We start from the raw sequence: 27859 nt of genomic DNA, 5'->3' as shown, positions 1-27859 counted from the left end.
CATCATTTCTTATTCTTTTATATCTTCTTCTTTCAGCTTCTCTTTTTTTACGCAATTTTTCTTCTCTCGTCTGACATTTACGCTTCACTTTTTGAATCAAATAGATGATTTCATCTGAAACAAACATTAGCTATACTGAGATTCCGTGGGATATTAGAAAGATTCACATTAAATTGAATTTAATGCCAAATAATTCTTCAATCTTCAAACCACCATATTGTCACCACCACGTTTTGAAGTCGTAAATAAACAATTTTAGGCTTACCTTTTAATAAGGCATAAAAAATCAAAATATTTCATAACAATTTAATATTTACTTCAGATATATACAATAGTCTTACTATTGATATATACGTAAATAACAACAAATTACTAATCGTAGTAACATCATATTTTATAAATAAAAATTGTATTACTTATCGTAACATTATTCGTACTTATACAAATGTAAAAAAATATTTAATCAATATATCACTAACTGTGGAAAAGTTTAAAAAAAAATCTTGAATTTAAAAATAGAATTATGATTTAATAAATGACTATAAAAGCATGGCCACTTATATTAAAACCTACATCACGTCATCTGAAAACGGGTAACTAGTATAATTGTCATAAATGCACAATTGGACAACGTTGCAATTGCAAATTATGTATAAAATTTGTTAATGATTATGGCAATTAATGTTATAGACTATTTGATGGTCTATAGTGTGAATACGAGCCCTGCATCCTTTATTACAATGTGTTGAGCATCTCCACAAGTGTTTGACTCCAATTACTTTTTTTAAACAATAACTATACTCGCCCAACCACAGCAGTTTGTTTCCATATCTTGTAATCGTGTAGAAAGCGCCTGAAACACACCTGTATTTATTTTAAAGTACATATAAAATATTTATAAATAACAAAATATCGTTATTTTTTTATTATTAGGTATTAAAAACGTTTTAATTTTGTAAGAATTTTTATTTCATAATATAATATTTGGTTATATATTGATGAAATAACCTTATTGATACATTTTTTTTGTAATAAATTTAATCAATTTGAGATCAATCCGAATTTAAATGTGATATAGTATTAAATATTATTATAATGTAGTGATATATGAATACATATTCTACTAGCACAATATAAATTAAAAAGAAATTGGAGTTTACATATTATTATATCCTCTACATTGCTACTTTTCATCGTATTTCAAATTACAAAAATATGTTATAAGTATAGTATAATTACAAGAAAAAATTAAAGGCACTAGCTGCAATAACAAAAAAAAACGTAAATTTAAACTAAATTGCACATTTTATTAGATATACAAATAGTATCTAAATAAAAAACTATCATAAATCTACTGAAATATATGTAGGTAACTTAATGTACATGACAATTGTTGACTTTAACAATCTCATTGTCGATCGTATGCACAGTGGCCCGGCATCGCTTGTGATTATGGGTGGAGCACACCCATCTAGCTTTTGGCCCTGACACATGCTGCTTACAAAACGTGTAGCCTCCGATGTATATCAAGCATTTACCTCGGCGCGACATCACATATGACGCTGTAAACAAAAATACATATAATTATTACTATAGATTTTACATTTAAGTATAGACAATAGACTGGAATGGTAATAAAACAAGCTTTAAATTATTTTGGTATTTATTTTGTTATTAATTAACAAATATTTTACCTTGTACCTAAATATATTATAATGCTCTATTTTTATATTATCTGATGTTTTAAGGACTTCGTAAGAACAATAAAGGAAGAAGGAAATAAAGAAAAACAGAACATATCAGCTCCGTTAGAAATCATACAGAATTGTACAAACTATACAAAAAAACATGTATTATGTTAGTTGTATCTAATAATTATACGGATACATTTGTACATTTTTTTTACTTCAACATTCTCTTTAAACAAGGATTGTGAAAGTATGTTAATATTATAATATGTATCATAAAACACATACTTTAAGTAGTTAAATAAAATTAATGTCTTGTTATACAGTAGGATCAAAGGTATGTTCATGGTAATAGCGGACTATGACGTCATCGATGGTGTGCACTATAGATTTACACGACCACTTCTCGTGAGTAGCACATCGCCATCTCACTTTACTTCCAGCCGTTCCACTAAATCTAAACTTTATACCGTTTAGAACCAAAATCTTAGAGCCTCGCTTACTATATTCATACACGGCAGATACATCTGTGGATATAAATAAAAAGAAATTATTATACATTACCATCACATAATAATTAAAAAAAATTCACGTAAAATTACAAGACAAAAATCCCTGTAATTCATATTTCACAATTATTAGAACTTGAGACGGTGTACAACATGTTTATTTATTTCGATGAGTTTCCGAAATTTCGGCACTTTTGCAAGCGCCATGATGTTTCACAATATAATATTTCATCATAAATACTTATATTATATATAAGTTACATTAATTAACAATAACGGCTTACTTATGTGGCCTATTTACAAAAATCTGTAATAGTTACCAATTACAGCGGAACTCTTGTTCACGTGTAACGTCATCGTCTCGAGGCACAACCCCGTCACACGCTTGAAACTAGTAGAGATTTTCTCAAATTATTTACGTGATTTAGCAGTCATTTGCAATTGCGTATGTATCACGTTCGTATGTCTCACTTGTTACACATATAAAATATACATAAGTTTTTAATACGAACAAACATAAATTTAAAAAAAACATTGATTATTGTTGAATGCATATATTTTATTTACATTATAATATCCCAAATATATACATAAATTAAGGGACAGGCAAAGTACATTAAGACTTTGACTACCAACAAAAATCTGTTGAAGGCAAATCCTCCGCTAGCGCGAGTCACTGTTGCCTCTATGGCGTTTAATGTGTTTGAAGAAAAGACTCACGAGGAAGAGTCCCGTTGTGACTCGAAACTAGTAGAGCTTTGTTATTTCCATGATTTACTCGTTTTACCATATTTTTAACCCACAGGTAAAGTAAATAAAAATACAACTCCAATAAACATTAAGTCCTGTCATTTCCAAAATTATCTCATTGACAAGATTCTTGTAAACCAATGGTATGTTTATTAATATACCAGACTATGACGTCATCGATAGTATGTACTACAGCTCTACATGACCATTTCTCGTGGGAAGCACATCGCCATCTCACTTTGCATCCATTCTTTCCTTTGATTCTAAACTTTATACCGTTTACAACCAAAATCTTACTGCCTCTCTTATTATATTCGTACACAGCGACATCATCTGTGAATATAAAAAGATTTTAGATTATCATAACATAATCTACATACCTATATCTACATATATATTTTCTTACTAATATTATAAATGTGAAAGTTTGTGAGACTGTGTGTTTGTTACTCAATCAAGTCAAAATGGCTCAATAAATCGGGATGAAATTTGGATCAGGGATATATTGTGATCTGGAATAACACAGGTTACTATTTATGCCACAGAAACGCGGGCAAAGCAGCGGGTTGAAGCTAGTAATATACAAAGAAAATAGTTTGTTTGGACGGCTAGTCTCCGGAACTACTGGTTCGCATTCTTTTTTGTGCTGGATAGACCATTTATCAAGAAAGGTTTTAAGCAATAAAACATTACGTCAACAGCGGGTGAATGCGCGGAAGCAGCTATTATAATAATAATAAAAGGATTCTTCACGTAAAATTAGTATTAAGACAAGCAATAACAAAACTTAATGTACTATTGAATACTTATATTTCATTATCTATAATTTTTAATTACAGCATAATATCACAAACATAATATATATGTATACATATATATATTAAGAGATAGCTAAAGTAAGCAAATAAAAACTTAACTCCAATAAAGATTGAGTCCTTTTTAAAAATAATTAAGATTTTCTTTTACTAATGATATGTTCATTAATATACCGAACTATGACGTCATTGATGGTGTGTACTACGGCTTTGCAACCCCATTTTTCATGGGTAGCACATCGCCACCATATTTTGTACCCATTCATTCCTTTGTATCTATACTTTATACCATTTAATACTAATTTCTTACTGCCTCGCTTACTATATTCAAAAACGGCTGCTACATCTGTAGATATAAGGAAAAGATGTATATAACTATAACATATAATATAAACAATACGTATAATTAAATGATCAAAAACAAAAAATCACGCCACAGTACAAAAAAAAACTATTTATTCTTGTAGAATACGTAGACATGTAGTATATTATACATATTTTTTACTATGTACAGCGAAATATCACAAAACGTCACAAGAAACAAACATATTTACATAAATAATAGCTACGGTAAACAATTAAAAATTATTATTTACGTTATAGTAACTTTCGTGAGACATGCTAAATTAATTATTGTTTTTCGGTTTACTCACGTAACTATTCGACGAGGAAGTTTGACTAGTTTCAAACCATGCTAGGGGCTCATATTCACGAACAGCATTCCGCGATACACGACGCGTCGACTCAGTAGCAGCGCGACAGTCGCCGCGTCTTGTGTTAGGGTTGGTTCATATCTGACGGAACATGCGTTGCGTATTATCGGTCGCGTAACGCCAGAACAGACAAATGTATAGAAAAATACTTGACCGTTCACATTCAACCGATGATTTGTTAGTGCAACAGATGATACGCTCGACATATTTTACGGCAGATATGAACCGACTCTTAGTTGCTGGTTCCTCGTCAAATAGTTACGTACGTGAGTAAGCCAAAAAACATAAAAATAATGTTCATTCCAAATTCAAACAAGCAACGTCACGCCTTTTATCCCCGAAGGGGTAGGCAGAGGCGCTCATTATGACACGTAATGCCGCTATACAATGTACACTCACTTTTCACTATTTGTGCTATAAGTCCCATGTAATAGGGGGTGAGCCTATTGTCCAAATTCACTTTATTGATTAGATGCTTGTGAACTGGTAGTATGGTCATTAATATACCGTACAATGACGTCATCGACCGTATGCACTATAGATTTACATCTCCATTTCTCGTGGGAAGCACAGCGCCACCAAACCTTCCTTCCAGCCATCCCATTGCACCGGTACTTTATACCGTCAAGGACCAACACCTTAGTACCTCGCTTAGTGTATTCGAACACGGCGTTTACCTCTGTGGATATCACAAGAATAATAACTAAAAAAAGTAGTACGTTAAGAATTATTGAGGCAGTTTTAAAATGCTTTGACAGTCTGGGTATTGAACAAAAAATATATAAATATTTGTAATAGGTATTTTTATACATACTAGTGGTCGCCTTTTGATCGAAATTCGACCATATACGATTTAATTAACAATACCACTTAGCATACCTACGTTCAAGAATAATTTTTATTTAACTCAAACTCAAACAAACTCTTTTATAAAACTCTATTCATATGAGACGTCAGAATATCATCGCAATGTCTATTGATTTTGACGTTTTGTCAAATACGATCAGATACTATGCATGTGTGTGTAATGTTTTATTTATTGATTTAATGTACTTTATAAGCATTATTTTTGAAAAATATTAGCGTTTCGCACTTCTCCTACACATAAACTATAAGTGTACCAAATTTTATGCTCCTACATCCGCGCAATTTTCGTAAAAAGCGGTCCAAAGTTTTTGCATCACGTATTAATATATAGATTTATAAGTACTCAACATGACAACGTATCAACGAATAAACTATAAACAATGAAAAAATCATCTGTACATTATGGTAACAAAAGAAAGGTCTGTTAAATATATTAAACATAATTTTAACAGGTACATTTTTTGTAAAGATATAATATAGTACAATAATTATCAATCAAAACAATATATGATCTACGTCAAAAATAAGTCGGGTTTTCCTTCCTGACGCTATAACTCCAGAACTAACAAACCGATATCCACGGGTTTATATCAAAGAAAATTTAGGAAAATTTTAAGAGAAAAGTAGAAAAACAGGGAAAATTATTGGTGGCGAAACGGAGTTCGCCAGGTTTGCTAGTAATATATAAAACATAGATTCAGAAGTTGTATAGCATTAATTTCACGAACTAGTTTCAAGTGAATCAGTGATATGTTCATCAAAATAGCGAACTATGACGTCATCGACGATGTGTACCACAGATTTGCATCGATGTTTCTCGTGGGTGGCGCATCGCCACCAAACCTTGCTTCCAGCCGCCCCGCTGCATCTATACTTTATACCATTTAAGACCAAAATCTTATTGCCTCGTTTAGTATATTCGTATTCGGCGACTATTCCTGTGGATATACCAGGAACAATTATATTGCTTTACAAAATATATATAAGACTTAAAGGATTATTTAGGGAAAATTTAATAATGGTCACAAGTAAAATTACACGTAATATTAAAATATCATAGAAAAAGAAAATGCAGTAAATAACAATATATTTTATTGACATAAACTTTTTGTAAGACAACACAGTGTGACATCATAAACGTTAATTGAAACAAATATAGTAAATCATAGAAAATACAAAAAAAAATTTTTTTTGAGACAAAAATTATTTAAACTAAGTATCTAGCTCACAGTATTATAGTAACATACTTAGATTTTCTACTGTTTTATAATTCAAGTAAAAAGTTAATTATTTCGTTTCAGTCACACGCGTTCACAATACGTTAAGAACTCATTTTAAAAATGAGTTAACAGTAATATAAAGTATTTATAAACATTAAAAGCAACATGTCATAGATTATGTTCTAGTATATCAAAGGTGTGTTTATCAATGTAGCGGACTATGACGTCATCGATGGTGTGCACTATAGATTTACACGCCCACCTCTCGTGGGTAGCACACCGCCATCTTACTTTGCTCCCAGATATCCCATTGCTCCTAAACTTTATACCATTTAGGACTAAGACCTTACTTCCTCGCTTGCTATAATCGTAAACAGCTACAACATCTGTAAAATAACAAGGGCAGTATAACATAACATCCTACTAAAATAATAAATAAATGCAAAAGGTTTTATGTTTATTTGTTTGTTACTCCTTCACGTCAAAACGACTAAAGGGATCGAAATAAAATTTGGAACAGGGTAGATTATGATATAACACGTCATATCTATCTCACGAACGTGGGAGAAGTCGCTGGCAGAAGTAAGTATATACAATATAATAATATAACCTATGGATTATTTAAGAAAGAAACAAATAAACAACAAAATGAAACATTAAATTCGGTAATAAAATTTTTACTTAAAGTAATAAACTCAGATACAAATAATCTCTATAAATAACTAATTAATAATATACAATTCAGAGATAAGTACAAAAATAAATAATAATACTCCAAACGAACCAACATTGTATTATTATGTACACAATACTATTAATTAGACTTAGTCATTGATTTATTTTATTTATTAACGATTCAATTAATACTATTATTATTATTGATTACTTAAGCATAATATTTACAAGATTAATTTTAAAAAGATAGATGCTCTAAATGCGAGTCTTTAAATTCGAAATCGGGGCAATCAAACGCATGTATACGCAGAAAAAGAAATAGTTTTGGAACGAGAAGATCAGTAAGCTATAAGTAGATAGGCTGATATGTTAACTTCTGTACAAATGAGAGAAATGGAAAAGATCTGTCCCCTAGATTTAACCCTTTAAGCACCCAGTGAAATATCAATTACTCTGCCCCTAGCGCGCGGCTACACATCGCAAAAATTATATCTACACTAAATAAGGAGGAGTAATCGTGTGAATAGAACGGAAAATCTGACATTATTTTTAGTCGAATGTCAATCTGATACATTAACAAATTACATCGAGGCTTTTTTTCCTTGAATGACAACCGAGTCTTCAATTCAAAGTTATGATTACGAATGGTGATCAATTTTTAGGTCCGAAATACCGAATTGTTGTATACTAGTATAGGTACTATATTACTTTATCTGTTTTTTCTATCTATCTCCTTAACCAAACTTCGTCACGTACGGTTTAGCAGTTTAAGAGTGCAATTATACCATACTATACATTTATTTGCACATTTTAAATAGTAAAATTAGGAAGGAGGTCATAACTTGTAGTATGATAATCCCAGAAATATACTATTTCATCATTTATTGTATGGACGACGGCCTTGCATCCATATTTGGCGTGGCTGGTACATCTCCAACGGACTTTGGAAGACACTCCTTCACCATTTCTTCTATATCTATTACCACCTATGACCATGATTCTGGAGCCTTTCATGTTGTGGAGAAATATTGGTTGGACATCTGAAATAAATATTAGATATTACAGTATGCTGTTCCTTGATATTTATCTAGAGTTATTTCTAGTGTTAAACAAATGTTTTGTTCTGCGGGACGCAAACTTTAGCATATACCTATAAATTGCTTAAATAGTAATAATTACCTTAATCGAAATGTACGGTCTAATATACATACATATCCTCACGCCTGTCTCCCATGGGGGTAGGCACAAATGGAACGCCAATTGCTACGAATCTTACATAGCTCTTTTCTTTCATCAATAGTCCAGTCTTTTCATGCATGCGATTAAGAGCACTTTTAATTTGGCCCGTTCTTTAAAATATTGGTCTAATTGTTCAAAAAGTGCTTGACAGTATAATAGTGATGCTGATTTGAATGCCGCTTGTGTCAATTGTTTTCGCGAAACTTGTTTTATTTAATGAACAAAATTTTTATACTTACTATAACAAAATGTGTCTAAGAAAAATAAACGTATTTTTAAATGTACTTTATTTTTGTTGTAGGCAGCGCTACACACGTCTACGTACCAACTAAAAATGTGGACACAATCTAAGTTTCTGTATCTATTGTCATATAGGTACTTTTTTTTCAAAATGTATAAGATATAATTCTCAACACACGGCCTCCGACTACGAGCACCTATTTGATAATATACCCTAATACTTTTGTCGGTTTTTATTAATGGTACATAATATGAACTTAATTCCATTTATAGCATGCTCTGCCACCAAACCTTCCATCTACATTTCAAATCCTGAAATCAGATCGGTAACAAAAACATTTTACGGTGAAAATATATTTATTATGATCATTATTTTCAATCATTCGTCAAGTCATGTAGTAAATAATTAATAGATTTCTTTTATTTTTTAAGATTTTTAATTTAGATGTAAAAATTATTTTGTAAATTGATTTATAATCTCTATAAATATGTCAACACTTATAAATTATAAAGTCTCAAGCACGAACGGGAAATCTGGCTAAAGATTTCCTGTAGTGTGAGTAAATTCGTGCATTGTATATTCTCTTATTATTTTATATAGTTATTGGTAATTTCTTAGTTTTATCTATTCAAGTCTACTAGGGAGCAAGATAATATAATAATAAGAAAATATACAATGCGCAAACGTTCACCCATCATTAACAATCTGGCTATGATTCGTCCCTTAGATTGATATACCATTATCTTTTATTTAGTCATCATCAAGCTCATATACATTATCAAGAGATAAATTCGTCGTAACAGATGTTTCATGTGCCTTTGGTGGATGTTTATGTTCCAATAAAGCTAACACTACAACATCTTCGATAGTGTGGACCCTTGCTGAACAGGACCTTATAGAACAGCGCCATCTAGTTTTATGATTGGTCTCGGTGTTTTTTGTGAAGGTATACCCATTTATAAGTAGCATCCGATGTCCTCTTTTTGAGAAACGGTACTGCACTGAAATCAAACAGCATTGACAAATATTGAATACTAGTGTAACTTGTATTATCTGTGTAATGGTTAGGATGTTTAGTGTAGGAACCTCTTGAACCTTTTCTATATTTATAAAAGACGGATAAATCTTACCTACTTTGACAGTGGATGACAATTGATTTTTAAGGTCATATTCATATAAACCTAATATGCAACAATTTACGATGACACGTAGACCATAAATAATATGCAGAGTTTCAAGATAAATTACATTTATTGAAATTAAAAATCCAACAAACTATATCATGTAGTTTTTTTAATGAAATAGGCTTTTCACATAAATTAAACTCACGAAAACAGTATTATTATAAAGCTAACGATAATATAATAAAACTAAATAGGTATTATAGGTATACCTCACAAAAAAGCATTAGGATTGCGTATCAATGTAAAGTTATATTTACCTATACATATAATAAAACTGTAGTAGTGTAAATTCTGTGCATAGAAAATATGTGTGATTGTCTGTGTGTGTGTATGTTTGTAACTCAATCTCGTCAAAATGTCTGAAGGGAGCGGGATAAAATTTGTAACAGGGGTAGTCGTGAATAACACATAAGATACTTTTTATTCCACGGAAATGCGGGCAAAGCTTCTGGCAGAAGCTATTTACAATAAGCTATAATAACACCAATAAGTTAACCTAAGACGATACCACAACATAATTATTTTAACGCTATATTATAAGAACTAAGTTGTAGTAGACTAACAACAGGTAATTTTATTAACTATACAATATTAACTATATCTATACTTAGTATAATTTGTAAACATAATCTTTGTCTGCGAACACATAAAAATATTTCAAATTCTCTATGTCTTAGTTTATTTTCAACAACATAAATAAAATATACATATGCGACATGTACGTCTATACAATGTGTGTATTTGACTAATTAAACACACATATTATCTAAACATAACCTCAGTGGATGTGTGTGTTCCTCCTGTTTTCTCCTTATAACTCCATTTGTCTCTAAATAATAAGCTTTGCACCCTCGTTTCGTGCACCGCCATCTTGTCCCATGAGGCTCAATCTGCGAATAATACTTCTCATTCTTATAAATCATCCCTTTCTTACCTCTGCTCGTTAAAAAGAAAACTGAAAGAGTATGAAAAGGTTATTTTCTGTTGTATTTATGATTGTGCATTTATTAATCACAACTTAAGTAATAAAAAAATTACGAACACTGTTCCTGAAGAGACCTTTCTCTTAAGACGATGGGTGCAATAATCTTCATGCTTGGCTTGGAGATCACAGTGACAATCATTGAGAAGATGCTGCCATTCATCCACCTTCCGTCCATTGGACGCAGTTTTATGGCATATCCGAGTCCAATAAAACAAAAGAATATGCATAAATATTGTTTAATAAAACTTTATGCAATACAATTACCTATTATTGTTGTATTAAAAATAAAATTCCCATTCCCGAATTTTATAAAAAACATACATCACAATATTATGTCACAACTTCGACTAGTTTAAAATCTTATTGGTTAATTAATTAATAAATGCTTTGAATTACAATAGGAACCTTATTGACTATGTCACGTTTTATTTTATATATCTACTTATTTACTAGATAGACACCGAACCCATAATAGTAATAAAAAAATTACATGACATAAAATTAAATGACAAACAAACATAGTATGTTTGTTTCAAATAATTAAAATGTACAATCAAAAATACATAAAATTTTATAAAATCATAACAAGGTACGATAAAAACAATGTCTTTTTCTAAAATGTCAAAAATGCCAGTTATGTCCCCTTTACAAAATAATACACCTTAACTTTCGTGAAGGGTTCCAATAACAGGGGTCACGGCCCCTTGGCACCCTTTTATAGAAGGTATCCTCAAATTTTTGAGATCATTTGCGATCTTGAATCAAATATTTAAAATCGCTAAATTAAATTGTTTCGAAAATTATCTTTTTTATGTGTAAGTACTGACATAAAATTATTAAAAATAAATGAATTGTGTAGATTAAATGTATTCAAAAATACTCAAAAAAATTATCTCGTCTGAATTTTTTAGGATCAATTTGAGCGTTAAGTTGAAGAATATTATTATTGTAACAATTTGATTAGGAATATAAAACAAAATATTAATACAAGTTACACATACACGATTGTTTTATAAAAATACATCATACATAAAAAATATATTAAAAAGTAAATATTTGGTTAACATTACACGTGCATCTGTCTCGAAGTCGCAGTATCAACTGACATTTCCACAACACATTACGTTACAGTCTGCGCAGACGCATAGTTATTATTATTAAAATACTTCTGCCTTGTCTGATACACATCACTTGCTAAGCCGCCGTTACATACGACGACTGACACGCGACGTGGCGGACATTTAATAATAACAAAAAAATAAAAAAAAACTGATGGCACTACCATATAATATACAGTCTTAACAAAAAATAATAAAAAAATCAACAATACAAAAATACGTTGCCCCACACTAGGTATTTCTCCTGTGTCGTGGGTGCGTTTACAAACATACAAGTTCACATACACATAACAACCAGACCCGAAACAACAATTTGTGGATCACACAAAGAGTTGTGTGCGGGTTGCCCAAGTACCGCGCCAACAGTTCAATCAAACAAAAAAAAAAGACTCCGTAATCTTTACAGCATATTTTTAGAATTACTACTTAATAATTAGCATAGTTTAATTTCATTCCTAGATGTCTGATTGACTCGATTGGACTATGGTTATGTTCTCCGGTACATTCAACGACCATTTTTTGAACCATTCGGATACGGGCACGACAGTTCTTGCTGACCCTTTGCGAACAGTACCAAGTAGATTGACCTTCGAAATTGACTCTATTCGTAGAATATGTGTAATTGCCAATATTGAGTAAGTAGCGTCCCGTAGGCAAGGGTATCAGGTTGTAATCTGCAAACAAAGAAGTCAACGTTAAATAATAATTTATATCCGTTTCAGTTTTGTTATGTTCATCATGTTGTAATACTTTTATAAGTATCGTGAGACATACTGAATTAACTAAAAAATCACGGTTTACTCACATATATAAAGTAAGCAACGCGACGTCACCGCGTCTGCGCACGCTGCTCATGATGAAGATTCCCACTGTGACTTAGTAAGTAAACTAGTAGAGTTTTTCTCCATTAATATATGTCAGTAAACCATGATTTTTAATTAATGTTCGTCTTAAAAATTTTAAAGTCGAAAACCACGTTAATTTTAAGCAAATGTGCATTGAATCCTGTGAAATTCTGTACCGTTATGTTCAATTATTCATACTACACCAAGGAAATGAGATGAAGAAAGATAGGCTTGTGTATATAGTTATACCTAAATACTTAAATGTACACAGGGCCACAAAAACCAGCTTACCATGGTCTCGCAGTTTCCACGATCAGTTTATACTGGATTTTCATAACTTGATATGTAGTCATATCTACTAGGATAAATAAAAAAGTAAATTAGACACGATTGTAACACTTTATTAGGTTTTCAACCAATTCTTACTAAATCTCATTAGTCAAGCTGACGGATAAAAATTCGATAAATTCTTTCACACGATAATGTTTCAGTAAAGCTAATACAAACTTAAGTATTAAGTACAAAATGTTAGGACCTTAAAGTAATTTCTTTTCGGCATTTTCCTAGCTTTGAATATCACCATCTTAACATAAATGACATTTAAGGATCACAATTATTATTCCGTATAATTAACTCACAACTACGCATAGAAATAAATACATTCACACAAAGTTTAACAATTTTACTTGAAAAGCTTAATTTTAAAACAATTTTGTACTTTACTTTTTATTCTTTGAATGAAGTTATTTTATTTTATTAAAACATAAGTATTTGTCATAAATAAGTTGCAGATAAACAAACATTAAAATGATTTCATTAAAAAGATGACAGAAAAATAAAAAATCTTGATTGGTACACTAATTAATGCCTTTTTTATAAAAAAATTTAAATTGATTTCATCATAGTCGTCGTAAAATTACAACATAAATATTATAAATAGAAGATGCCATAATAAATATGTTCTGGAATGTATTACATGCTTCAGTAATGATTATGCTCGCCATCAATGATCATGGGGCGTCCATCAATGGTGATGACTTTCACTGGACACCCAAGATTGGGTCGAAACTTGCAATACCAACGCACGCGCCGACTACTATTCTTCTTACAGTAGTATATGAAGCCGGCATGCTCCAATATATACCTTTTACCCCCTGTAACATAACCTGCAATAAAAAAACACATTATTGTATTTAGTGTAAAACTTAAACTACTTTTTGTTTTCAATCTCTCTGTCAAATATGAGCTAAAAAAGAGGTTTAGTAAATATTATTTTACAAAAAGAAATAAAACTAGTTATTTATGTATAATATATAACATATATTTACTATTCTTGAAACTTACGCTCACAACACAAGAATAAGTTTAAAGAAAAAAAAAAACTATTGTAAGGCACTTTATTATCAGTTTATAAAATCACACCACGAAAAGAAGTAAGAACAATGGTCAACAGTATAGTGTGGATCAGCCCATAGACCATAATGTTCGAAGAACATTCAGCAGGTTGGTGGATGGTTATGTTCCCACTTCCCATATACAACTATATTATCATCGTTCATCACCAGTCTGGCATTGCATCCTCTACCGTTGTGCGTGGAACATCGCCAGTACTGCAAACCATTGCAACCCTTCCTATGGGTGCCATATTTATAATTATTGAAAATAATCATAGGTTTATCATTTCGCGTTTTTGTGAATATTATGTCTGAAAACAAACAAAATGTTTTACTTAAAAAATCGCAGGGAGCCGTTGAACGCAGATTGTTTTCAAACAACCTGTCTAAAAGTCATTGGAGGATATGTTCAACAGTGGATGACTTGTGGCTGATAGGATTATGATGATGAATATATTTTGGTGGTGGATTACCATGTATACACACCAGTAGATTCCATTTCAAATAGAAGTCCAACTTTTAACGGTACGTAAACCAAGTTGTTAATGAGATGCTATAATGATAAAATGTAAAATAAAAACAGCACACTCTCTTTTTTTTTAATATTCACTTTACTCAGACTCACATCTGTATGTATGAAACATAAATCTGTTTATCGATTATAAACAGAAATGATTTGCGGAAAAGCAGAAATGTAGAACATAAGTTATAGACACAAGTCTAATTATACAATAATTATTCTTACAATGATATGGATAAAATAGAATACTTGTAATATTTACAGTTACAATACAATATACCTACAAAACTGTAATATCATAAGACTAGTAAGTCTCATTCTATTTTGTATAATATCAACATTAATACAAATAACCTTTCGGGACTACTTTCAAGACACATTGAGACTCATATTCCCGTAAGACGGCCTCATAAGACTTCAGACAATCTTATTTAAACACTTACTAAAGCCTAAAGTACTGTCCTCGAACATATTGCATAGGTGGTTCATGTGTGTGGTCATTTTTCATATACAGGATGACATTTTCAGAGTCCAACAGTAATGAAGCTCTGCAGGCTTTGCTCTTCATTGAGGAACACCTCCAGAGCGTGCCTCTTCTTTTTGCCGAGTCACGATAATACGCATAACCGTTAATTACTAATAACTGCGAACCTTTCTGTGATCTAATGAAAGTTACTGAAAATAAAAAAAAAAAGGTTTTGTATTGACGAGTTATGCTAGGGCATGAATGGGCCGGCTCGACCGGAGTCACCACAGAAAAGCATCGTATTTTACCGTAAGTGTGAAGTTACTGAAGGCTTAATCTTCTCTCCCTTCCCCTTCTTGCATCCATGAAGAGCCACATGAAAAAAAATGTGCTGGTAGACCTAAAAGCCACCATGGTAGATCCAACTTATGAAACACAATGAATCGAACTCGCAACACGTTGGGCTAGCAGCTATTGGCACTACGCTAGCGCAGTTGGATGTATTACCGAGCAACCAAAAAGCAAAATTAAAAGCAACCAGAACATAAACAAAATCGTTTATTAACAACATGCAATAAAAGCAAAAAACGCAACGTAATTTATTACAAAAGCATGTAACTTAAAATTAAAGATCAAATATCTTAGGATTTTAAAATAACAAAGAAGAACAAAAACAATATCTTGATGGAACACAAAAAATATGACTTGTCATCACGTATCATGTAACTAGAGAGATCATGAAATAAGATTATTATGATGGAATGAAATAGTAATATAAAGGACATATACAACTGAATATTAAAGAAAAAAACTACTCTATTCCACCCGCCTAGACTTCAGACATGTAACAACTGAATTAACCAATTTTAGGCCAAATTCAATAGTCGTTCTATTGAATTTTTTAAACTTTTAAACTATTGAATTTTTAACTCAAAAACAAATCTCATTTTCTAGATAAGATCGGACATTAGTCCTAGCAGTTGTACTTACCTACACCACAACAACGAGGTAGAAAAAACACAAAAAAGATGGTCTGTCAAGCAATTCTGAAATATTTCCCATTATTGTGACAGTACTGTGGAGGTGGGTGCGTATGGTTCAAATCCGCTTGTATGATATGTTTGAACCGATCTACTTCTAGCTTAGCCTTGCATCTTCTACTATTGTGGGAGGAGCAACGCCATCGACCTATCTTCTTCCTGCTACCTTCACTAGCATGCCAATAAGTGTAATCATTTAGTAGAATCAACGTCCTGCCCTTTTGCGACATAATAAACTTAAAGTCTGAAAATTATTTGTAATTTTTATTCAATATTAGGCCAACTAAGGAGGTCTTTTTGACATTACATTTCAAACTACTAACACAGTTTAAGATTAACTACTTTACGTCTCAATATAATTTGTTAGTTCTAACCCAACTCCAACATACATACACACAAATATCTAAATTAATACATTAGTCTATGAGTATCACAACAATATCTTCTATTCAATCGTATACAAGAGACATCAATTAAAGATAAAGCAACTACTTTTTAATACTATCACATTGTATGCAATTAACACATTTTTTAAAGGTGTTTGTGCAAAGGAGTACTTGAAAATAGATATACGTAATTAGAATATTCTTCCAGTCCTTAACAATTTATTGTTATCGGAATAAAATGGTGACCGACGTTAGCGGAGAATTTGCCTTCAACAGTTTTCTATTGGCAGTCAAAGACTTAAGAAATCATTAAATATCTTTGAGTGCGGCAAGTAATGAGATGAAATGCAAGAATTATGCAGTCGTAGACAGTTTCGTAGCATTCGTAGCATGAGCTACGCCGTAGCGCTCACGTTACCAATGACTACGAGAAATATATTATATACCAATGAAAACTTAATAAAAATGTAAAACTGAATTATTCACTAACAACAACAGTTAATGTTTATACATACAATTAAAGTTAATCTGGTGATTATAAATACAAAATTAGTAATAATGAGTAAAAATTATCAATACATTTTTAATTATTATTGAACATGTTGTATATAACTTCCACAGTACACACTACTTATAGTAGCATAATTATAAATAAATAACAAAACAAATTAAAGCCACGAATATTATCACAGTTCAAAAAATACATTAATGACTAGCAGTTCATCCTGGCTTTGCTTGAGTACCTTTTTGATGGACTATTTTACATAAACAATAATAACGAACATAACCAAAAAGGATCCATTCATTCCAAAACTATGTACCTACGAGTACATACATTTCTGAGATTAATTATTATTGTTATTATACCTACAGTAGAATATTATGACTATTTTTATTCGGATAGGCTGGTAAAAGCGCAGTCGGATCAACTGAAGGTAAGCAATCGGCGCCGTCAATGCACACCCGAAATACCAGAGGAGATACAAGTGCGTTGCCGGCCTTCTGGAGATTAAGGATTTGAGGATTTGGGGGTTAAGGAGATAGGGGGAGGGAAAAAATATAAGTATAATATTATCTCTAAAATTCTATGAAGGATATGGAATAAAACCAAAATAAGGATTTGTGGGAGGAGGATGGGTGTGCACATTATTCAATTTAAAGGCAATTTTATTTTCTTCATCCAGAATCAATTTAGCTTTACACCGCTTGCTACTGACTGACGAACAACGCCAATGGATCGTTCCTTTATTTTCATTTTGTTTGTAATAACAAAACACGTAGTTTTTATAAATCAACTTCTTCTTCGCCCGACCTGCAGGTATGATTCTAAAATCTGAAAGGTAGGGTAACATATTAGTTTGAATGTAATACAAAATTTTCCAATCAAATCAATTTAATGCACCTCTGTGGTGGTCTTTTTTGAGTGGGGTAAATCATTCAATGACTTCTCCCACCTTGAGCAAGGCGAGAGGAAGTGTCAGACTTTCTTACTGTCTAAAAACCACCCCCTTCCTACTCCTGTTTTTCGAGCCGAAGCCCGCGTAACTAGCTACGTAGTATGCAGCTTCGAAGGCGCGGAACGCAACGCGCTGTAAACTCTCAACCATGGTACGGCTAACTCTCAACTCGAGGCAATATCAAGAAAAATAAAACAAATAATTTAAGAGTTAATGAATTTTCCATGTACGTATATTGTATTATATGCATGTAAGTACTAGTATTACAATCAATTCTACATATGTAATTGCTACAAGTTATAACAACAATACTACCATATTGTGTTTAAGCAATACATGATGCATTGCTTAGCTTAATAGAAAACGTAATTATAAATGAAACTTTAATTGAAAATAATATCACATTTATTCCCCTAAGGGGTAAGCAAAGGTGTACCTATAGTACCTACATCAGTATAAGTAGCCACTTAAAACACAACAGTCAATAACGTTAAATGCATTATAGATATATAACTATATATAATATCACATATATATCGTTCACACACAATCTTAGCCTTGCATAAAAGGGTATATTTTTAATATGTAATATAATTATATTATAAACATATTATCTTATCAATCACAGAAATATCTGCCATAACAATTTGGATGATACTCCTAAAACTTACAATATTGATGATATATTCATAATAGATTACATAAATAATTGTAATAGACTATAGTTTATAGACTAGAAATCGACTAGCAGACATATTGAATTCATATCTTATCTTACCAGTAATACTTTGTCATAAAATGCCTCCCAGTCATGAGTCCCCTATGACTACTATAAATGCAACAATTATATTAAAATACGGAGAATATTTAATATTTACTTAATAATGAGTAAGAATTGCTATGTATGTAATGTTAGAAATACGTGATATTCAGATAAAATATATTATATGACTGATTAAGTATATACTCTACTTCTATATAATAATTTATATTAGTAGACAACAATCTAAATGTATATAAGTTAGTGATTATCACTTCATCGCGGCTAAACTGCTGAGCCGATTTAGATAAAATTAAATATCTCCCACCAATTTAAGTCTTTTTACCTCCCCTTCAAGATATAATTTTACAAAAATGCCAATATCCTTTTTTCTTTTAATCTTTCTGGTCTCATCGATCATTGTAAAAAAATACATCAAAATTGATTCAGCGATTTAGACGTTAAAGCGTCACATATAAATACAATCATTATAAAATGTATAATATTATATATAATTATACACTAAAAAGACACAGATATGTTTAAAAGATATAATTTAATACATATAATATATATACGAGGTCAAAAACCGTTGCGCGGACTAGTATCATTAAGGTAAAATTGGAATATCCCTTTTTTTTAACCCCAGGGTAACATAATATCCTCAAGAAACTCTCTCGCCTGAGAGTCAAAAGAGATTGCCAGGAGTTCCCATTACTCAGTCCTACTCCTATAATAAAGAGAATTAACCTGACAATAAGGTGCAGGATGATTATGAACGTCGTTAGCACAAATAATGCGGTTTTCTGCATCCAAAACAATCTTAGCCTTGCATTTCCTATAGTTATGAGAAGTGCAGCGCCAGTGATGAGTACCTTTGCTTTCGTAGTACGAATGGTGACAGTACGAGAACCCATTGTGTAGTACCAGGTTTGTTCCTCGGCGAGATTTTATCAGTTGCCATTCTGAAACAAGTTCTTTATGTTATACCGTACGAAACATAGTTTGAAACTACTACAAGATATTTACTAGTGATATAAAATTGAATTATATATAACTAATTATCCTAATATATACAGATTGAGGAATCAGAACGGGTAGTATGAAAACAGTTCTATACTTCATTGTCATTTATTTCAAACTCCAACTTACAATCTATTAATCATAAAACCATTCTCACTTTCCACATTTAATTTCAAAGCTAAGTTCCATCCTCAAAAGAAAAAAGAAGTATCAAAATTTTCACAACACGACAAAAGTTTACTTAGAAGAAAAAAATTGTTTTCTGTTACTTTATCAGCTTAACCTATTTTTATAAACACATCATCACATTTAACAAACTGAGGCCGATCGTGGTTGTGATCACCAGTAGCCATCTTTACTTTATCCTGATCGTTCAGGACCAGTGCTGCCTTGCAACGCCGGCTCATTCGCGAGGAACATCGCCAGTGCTGGTCACCGGTTTTCTGATTCTTTCGATCATGACAGTAAGAGTATCCATTGTACATACAAAGCGTCGTTCCTCGGGTAGTTTTTATAAACTCTAGTTCTGTGAAAATAAACACATACTACTTATTGACCGACATCAAAAAAATTTAGGTTCTCTGTTTGACTTGTAAGTATGTATGTTTGTGCGCGATTATCTTGCGTTTGGCTGAACCTATTTTGATGCGGTTTTCAGCAAAGTATTTTTCAGACTTGGGAGAAGGTTTACGTATATTATATAACTTAAATCGTGGAGGTGGTGCCATTCGTTTTTTTTATTTTAGTTTTTACTGTAATAAAACTCAAAAAACAATAAATAATCGAAGACATATTAAATACAAAATATAGTAACACAACACATACATCAGAAACTACAGATAAAATAAAGAATGACCCTATGAAACGGCCCTTGATTAAGTTACTTTTATATAAACCCCATTACTTATAAAATACCGGGGTGGGCCATGACTATGTTCACCAGAAACCATCTTTAATTTCTTCTGACTGTCCATGGTGAGTGTCGCATTACAACGTCGGCTCAACTGGGAAGAACACCGCCAGCTCATTGTACCAAGTTTTGGGTTGGATCGCTGTTGGCTATACGTGTACCCTTTGTATAAGCACAACGTCCCTCGGCCAGTTTTTATGAATTCTAGTTCTGCAAAGATAAAAGATAGCGGTAAGAGTGCCCTTTGCATAAACACAAAGTCCCCTTGAATTGTTTTCAGCAGTTCTGGTTCTGCAAAATTAAGTTAACACGGTTAAAAAACTCTTTAAGGTACTCAAAATTTAAAACAAAAACAATATAGAACGATAACAACAATTTCAGATAAAAAATAAGACAATTATGTACTTTCATCTTTTTTAATCCGCAAAATTATATTTTTCTAATTATATCTTTTGCTTCTAGCCAATCAACCACTATATGATTTATATTTCGTTAATTATACACATTCACAAACCATAATAGAACCCTGGAATTTAACTTCTTTCGACAAGAAATTTAACCAAAGTAAACTAAGAAAACTGTGGAGATATATCCTCTTCTTTGATTTTTCTTCTTTATAAATAGAAGACAAACATTGATGTGACAAAACAAACATATCAAATATTGATCAATCTACAAACAATATTAAAATTCTAAAGTCTAACTTTTTCAGGAAAAAACCGAACTAAATCAAATAACAGAAAGTGGTCGTAGCAATGCCTCTGGCTTAATGCCGACCCTTGTATGCTAAAGCTGCAAAAAGTTAAAGAAATAACAAAAATACTTTAATATTTGTAAACTTAAATCAAACTTACAAAAACTGTAAGACGTTACAGGTAGGTGATATCCTCTATTTTTACCTCTGTATATGAATGCCAAACAAAGTTCTGCAAAATGAAGATTTAGAAGAAAAACTGTTTATTTGCACCGTTACAAAAATAATTAACATACATAAAATTGATCAAAAATAAAATAAAAGTATACACGGCTCAAAAAGGCTAGTACAGTATTTGTTACTATGCAAAATAAAATTAGGACAAATAATTCTGCCTTAAAAGCTTTCATTCACTTTATCTTAATATAAACCCCATGAGTTTTAATATACTGGGGTGGGTCATGGTTATGATTATTGTAAACCATTTTTGTAACTTTATTCTGACCGTCTAAGATTAGCGTCGCCTTGCAACCCCGGGCCAGTCGGGAGGAACATCGCCAATAGTTGGTATCAGCTTTTATGTTCGATCGAATATGGCAATACGAATACCCTTTGTATAAGCACAAATTCGTCCCTCGAACCGTTTTTATTAATTCTATATCTGGAAAAACAAACATGTATTACAATTAGCTGTAGATCAAGAAGCTGTAGATCCTCAGCCACCTACAAATGGCGTTTAATTTTTACGTAACAGTTTACGTTAAACTAAAACAAATGAGGTAGTGGATTCTTCTCTTTTATTAAGAAAACACATATTCCATCTTCAAACCAATTAAAAGAGACAAAGCATATACATAAATGTATTGAAACGTAGCCTAAAATGTCTAGGTTAATAATACAAAATGTCCAATTTCCAGAGGTACATATACATACCTACCTACCTATCCTATAAGATGATGAGTAAATGAAGCATATGCCTAATATGTCCCCGGTATATTATAGTTACAAATACATATACATAAGTTAAGCAGACACCGATAAGTAAAATCTTATAGATACAAAGCAATCCTTATATGTCCCCAAGTAAGATGTATTTTATTTAACCTTTATATAAACTCCATTATTATTAACATATTGGGGAGCGTTATGGTTGTGTTCATTTGAAACTGTAGTTATTTTATTCTGATCAGACAAATTTAGTGTCGCCCTGCAATTTCGACGTTTTCGAGAGGAACATCGCCAGTGTGTTGAGGAAACGTTCGTTCGATATAAACTGTAGAAGTATCCATTGTATAAGCATAACCTCGATCCTCGATGTGTCTGTATAATTGTTGCTTCTGTAAAAAATAACAATAATTTAATGTAAACTCATCGATGTGTGACCATTGTGAGGCGATGGCACTTTTTTTTTTTTTTTTTTTTTTTTTTTTTTTTTACATTTAATGGGTCGACGTTTGACCGCTATCTCACCTGATGGTAAGTGATGATGCGGCCTACGGTGGAGCACGTCTGCCCATAAGCAACCTATTCACTCGGGCCTTGAAGACACCAAGGTTATACCCATCAGGAAACACAGACTCCGGCAAGGAGTTCCACTCCCTAGCAGAAGCTTGAAGCGAAGCGCTTCGTGCGAGTTGGTGGGATATCTACCATGAAGCGGTGACGCCTCGCCGATTGTCTTGTGGTTCGATGATGAAAAGGACTAGGGGGAATCAAGTTGTGCAATTCCCCCGCACACTCTCCGAAATGTATCCGGTAAAAAACGGAAAGGCTTGCGACCTTGCGCCTGTGTTCAAGGCTTTGAAGCCGGGCCTCCACAAGCGCATCATCGTTGATGAGCTTCTTGGCACGCCTTTCAATGTGTTCGAGCGCATCTAGCCGGCATTTAGCCGAGCCGTCCCAAAGGTGAGAACAGTACTCCATACATGACCGAACCTGCGCTTGGTACAGGCTCAGCAGTTGTTTCGGTGTGAAGTACCGTCTCACCTTCGAGAGGATACCCAACTTCCTACCAGCCAGATGCGCCTTCGACTCTATATAAGAGCCGAAGTTTAGCGTTGGCGATAGAGTTACGCCAAGAAGCTCTAGATGATCCGATATTGGAACGGATACATTTCGGAAAGTAGGAGCCAGCGGAAATTGACTCCGAAATTACTTAAACGTTGTACGAATGAAATAAATCAAATATTCGTAATTTATTTATTTATTGTACACTAAACTGTACGCCACAGAAACACAAAAAGATAAACTTATATATCTGTACCTCAGAGGTATACAACATTTACTGATAAAACAAAAAAAATACAGGACAGGCAAAAATGCGCGGAACGAAACTTTGAATGCAATTTTGACATAGTAGCTTTAAAGCTATTGCAACAAACTCAACATTATTTTTTATTATTATTTGATGGAATTATATTGTATAACATAACATTATACTAAAGTGAATTTTTATCTGATTTTGTGGACTTGAGGTTATTTACCTCGAAACATATACTAACTAAGGTGTTTTAAGAGAGCATTAAAATATCATACTTTTGTTTACCTCTCTAAATAAACCTTGGGGATGTTAGATGTATTTTCTTTTTAAACCTTTATATAAACTCCATTATTATTAACATATTGGGGAGCGTTATGGTTGTGTTCATTTGAAACTGTAGTTATTTTATTCTGATCAGACAAATTTAGTGTCGCCCTGCAATTTCGACTTTTTCGGGAGGAACATCGCCAGTGTGTTGAGGAAACGTTCGTTCGATATAAACAGTAGGAGTATCCATTGTATAAGCATAACCTCGATCCTCGATGTGTCTGTATAAATGTTGCTTCTGTAAAAAATAACAATAATTTAATGTAAACTCATCGATGTGTGACCATTGTGAGGCGATGGCACTTACTTAAACGTTGTACGAATGAAATAAATCAAATATTCGTAATTTATTTATTTATTGTACACTAAACTGTACGCCACAGAAACACAAAAAGATAAACTTATATATCTGTACCTCTATCCTATCCTATCCTATCCTATCTGTAGAGGTATACAACATTTACTGATAAAACAAAAAAAAATACAGGACAGGCAAAAATGCGCGGTACGAAACTTTGAATGCAATTTTGACATAGTAGCTTTAAAGCTATTGCAACAAACTCAACATTATTTTTTATTATTATTTGATGGAATTATATTGTATTACATAACATTATACTAAAGTGAATTTTTATCTGATTTTGTGGACTTGAGGTTATTTACCTCGAAACATTTACTAACTAAGGTGTTTTAAGAGAGCATTAAAATATCATACTTTTGTTTACCTCTAAATAAACCTTGGGGATGTTATTGGAATTCGGCATTCAGAAACATTATGTCTCTTATCAGTATGTAGCGTAATGGAATTATAAAAGAATTTCTGAGGGGTTTACTAGCAAAATGAAACAAAAGTTACTTCACAAAACTAAAATCAAAATACAATTTATTTTAAATAACCAAAACAGCTACTCGTACGCTTCAGGTAAATCCGGGACATCTGCACATGGAAGATTCCTGTAATAGTCATGGAACATGGCTGGTATCCACTGCAACGATTTTTGTAAGTCGTTATATTTGAGTCTGTGTTTCTCGAATAGGTTTCGGCGTGGGTACAGAAAATCCTCTCCGTTTATTTCGTATGAAACTAACTTCTTCGAATGTTTCCTGGTCAAAAGAAGTTTTGTAGAACATCGAACCAATCTAATTTTTTCGGAATTGCATCCATACAATAGCATACTCTATAAGCAATAGATTTTTTTCTATGCACAAAAGGAGCTGATGACCCATTGCAGAAGGCAGAAAAATCCATGAAATCCATAGTTTCCATGTTCACCACCTTAATTTTGCAGTTCCTTGAACAGCTCTTTATAAACTGTTGCCAGTCCCAAGGAGTCACGATTGAAAACTCTTGCATTTTCTTTTTCTCTCTTTCTATTATAGAGTGAACAACGCCCACTTCCAATAAGTATTTGTGGTTTATTACCTCTATATTTTCTTTTTGTGACAATATCCACAAATAAGCCATCATTAAATAAATATTTTTATTTTGCCCCGCACAGTTGTCACTCCATACTGTTACTTCTTTTAATGCTCTATCGTTTAGCTGCTCAAAAAACTTAACTATTCCTGACGCCATTTCATTTCCGCCTCGTCCTGCCACGGTCTCATCCCACATAAAACACCAACTTTCTTTGGGAACTGAATCCATAATTGTGAAGTTAAAAGTCCACAACTTTCTGTAATAGAAACTCTGCCCGTTAGTTAAATAGGGTGTGGGTAAACATTTTTGGAGGTCCACTGTCAGCATTTTTTTGGCACCGTGGGTTTCCATAGCTGCAACTTTATCAAACCCTTTCAACGTGTATCATAGACCGCTTTCCTCAAGATGTTTATTATGTAGAGCTTTAATATTATTTTTTTCAGTTTAATCTGTGGCATTTTTGTATTTACTAACATACGTATCGCAATCATCACAAGTATCATTAGCAGGAGGATTGAAACCGAGATTAAACTCTGTATTAAAAATATGTCTGTATAGCCACGCCTTTGCCATATTCTCTTTCGGTATAACCTCTTCAGCACAGAACTCTAAATACAAAGAATATAATTTATGAATATTTAGGTGGCTTCCAATATAATGTCTTTCTGTTCTGTTTCGACTATAATGGCTCTCATATTTAGGTATCTTGCCAATATGTTTTCGTACTGTTTCTTTAACAATATCTGCTGTTTTATTAGGTGGTGGATGTCTTCCTCGTCTATCCGCTTGAACAAATCCTTGTGTAGTTTTTTTTATCGCATTCCTCACCACAGTTTCTGAAATAGCCAACGTATTCAAAAAAAACTTTTTGCAAACCTTTTCGACTTTTTCATCAATTAAAAATGTGTAATTTAATGTGTATGCTCTTTTAGGTGGTTGATCAGGGTCACGTCGTCTGGATCTAGCAGTTTGAACTTCTGAGACTCTAGATATAATAAATTGTCTTTTTAAATCCCACGTCATCTCTTCCGCGTAATACTTCTGATAAATTAATTGTCTAATAGAGTCGTTTATACGTTCATTACATTTCAATCTGCAATCACATGCTGGTTTCATCTTCTTTTCTGGTACAACTTTTCCTTTCTTAGAAGTATAAGATTTGCCTGTGATTGCACCTTGTTTTCTTAAATTGCATTTCCATTTTAATTTATGTTCAGTTCTTTTACGACTCTTCTTTACAGAAATTTGAGGTGATAGGTCTGGCTGAATATCTGAGGGAGTATTGTTCAACGATTGTGTCATTCCGTTATGTCTAATATTTTCCAGATCATCGATGGACGACATATCTGATTCTGGTATCTGTCTTGGTTTCTCAAATTCACAATCTATAGAGTCTTCATCACTGTTTGGATTATACTCTTCACCTGATGGTGAAAAATCTTCCTCAGAGCTCACATGTTCAGTTCTCATGCAATGAAAGCTATTCGATGGCACGAGATTATTTGAAATCTCAGTGAGCAAAGCATCAGTAGCATCACCGACGGTATGCATTTCTTCGGTTGGAGCTGGTACCACATCAATATCTGGGGGTGGCCTTGAAAATGAACCTTCAGCCCTTCCCGGGAAAAACTGTTCCTCTCTCTGTGATCCTAAAAAAATGTTTCTACATTAGCTACAAACTTATGTTATCAAAGTGAAAAATCTTCCTTGGAGTTCATACCATTGTCAGTTTTCATGTGGTGGAATCTTTGAACTTTGAACTTCCATACATTGTAAAAAAACTAAAAATCCTATCAACCAGTGTATTGCACATTTTATTTATTTTACATATTTACAATTATAATGCTAAATAATGTTGTAACGTGAACATATTTGCTTAACAAATTGAACGCCGAGGTGGTCACCGCTGACTAACGTTAGCGGAGGATTTGCGTTTGACGATTTTCTGTTGGCAGTCAAAAACTAAAATAACAATCATTTCAAAGGATAGGGAGGTTATGAAAATCTTAACTATGAACAATGGAGGGAAAATTAAAATATATTTACTCCGTTAGTGAGATAATGCAAAAATATTTGACACGTATTTTTGTTTTCTCATATAAGATAACAATACTTAGATGAAACGAATCAAAGTTTAGGAGTGGGAGCAAATACGTCATTTCTACTTATAAAATTTACAATCGATTACGATACCTTTATATGGTATTCATTCATTTTAACGTAACGGGGTGGTTCATGGCTATGGTCGGTAGCACTCAGTATTTCCTTCTCGTGTAGTATCAGCCTTCCCTTACAATGTCTGCTCAGTCGGGAGGAACATCTCCAGTGGTTCGTACCTTTCCGGAACTCTCGA

The 27859-nt window shown here is 32.5% G+C and overlaps 1 protein-coding gene across 3 annotated transcripts in view; it reads right to left on the bottom strand.

Moving 5' to 3' along the window:
* Nucleotides 1–27859, bottom strand: part of LOC118269558 (uncharacterized) — a 470493-nt gene that overhangs the window by 255276 nt on the left and 187358 nt on the right. The window contains exons 5-6 of one of the 3 annotated variants that reach the window (XR_007707431.1): nucleotides 24812–27155; nucleotides 23685–24044 (exon numbers count right to left, since the gene is read on the bottom strand). The exons of the other annotated variants lie outside the window; for them this stretch is intronic. The gene's annotated coding sequence lies outside the window, so the exon portion shown is untranslated. Of the gene's footprint in view, nucleotides 1–23684; nucleotides 24045–24811; nucleotides 27156–27859 lie in introns of those variants that run through there. 3 annotated transcript variants of the gene reach the window in all.

The sequence above is a fragment of the Spodoptera frugiperda genome, chromosome 30 (assembly GCF_023101765.2).
Source record: "Spodoptera frugiperda isolate SF20-4 chromosome 30, AGI-APGP_CSIRO_Sfru_2.0, whole genome shotgun sequence".
Lineage (NCBI taxonomy): Eukaryota > Metazoa > Arthropoda > Insecta > Lepidoptera > Noctuidae > Spodoptera > Spodoptera frugiperda.
The sequence above is the reverse complement of the archived record's forward strand: the minus strand, read 5'-3'. Positions and strand labels throughout refer to the sequence as shown.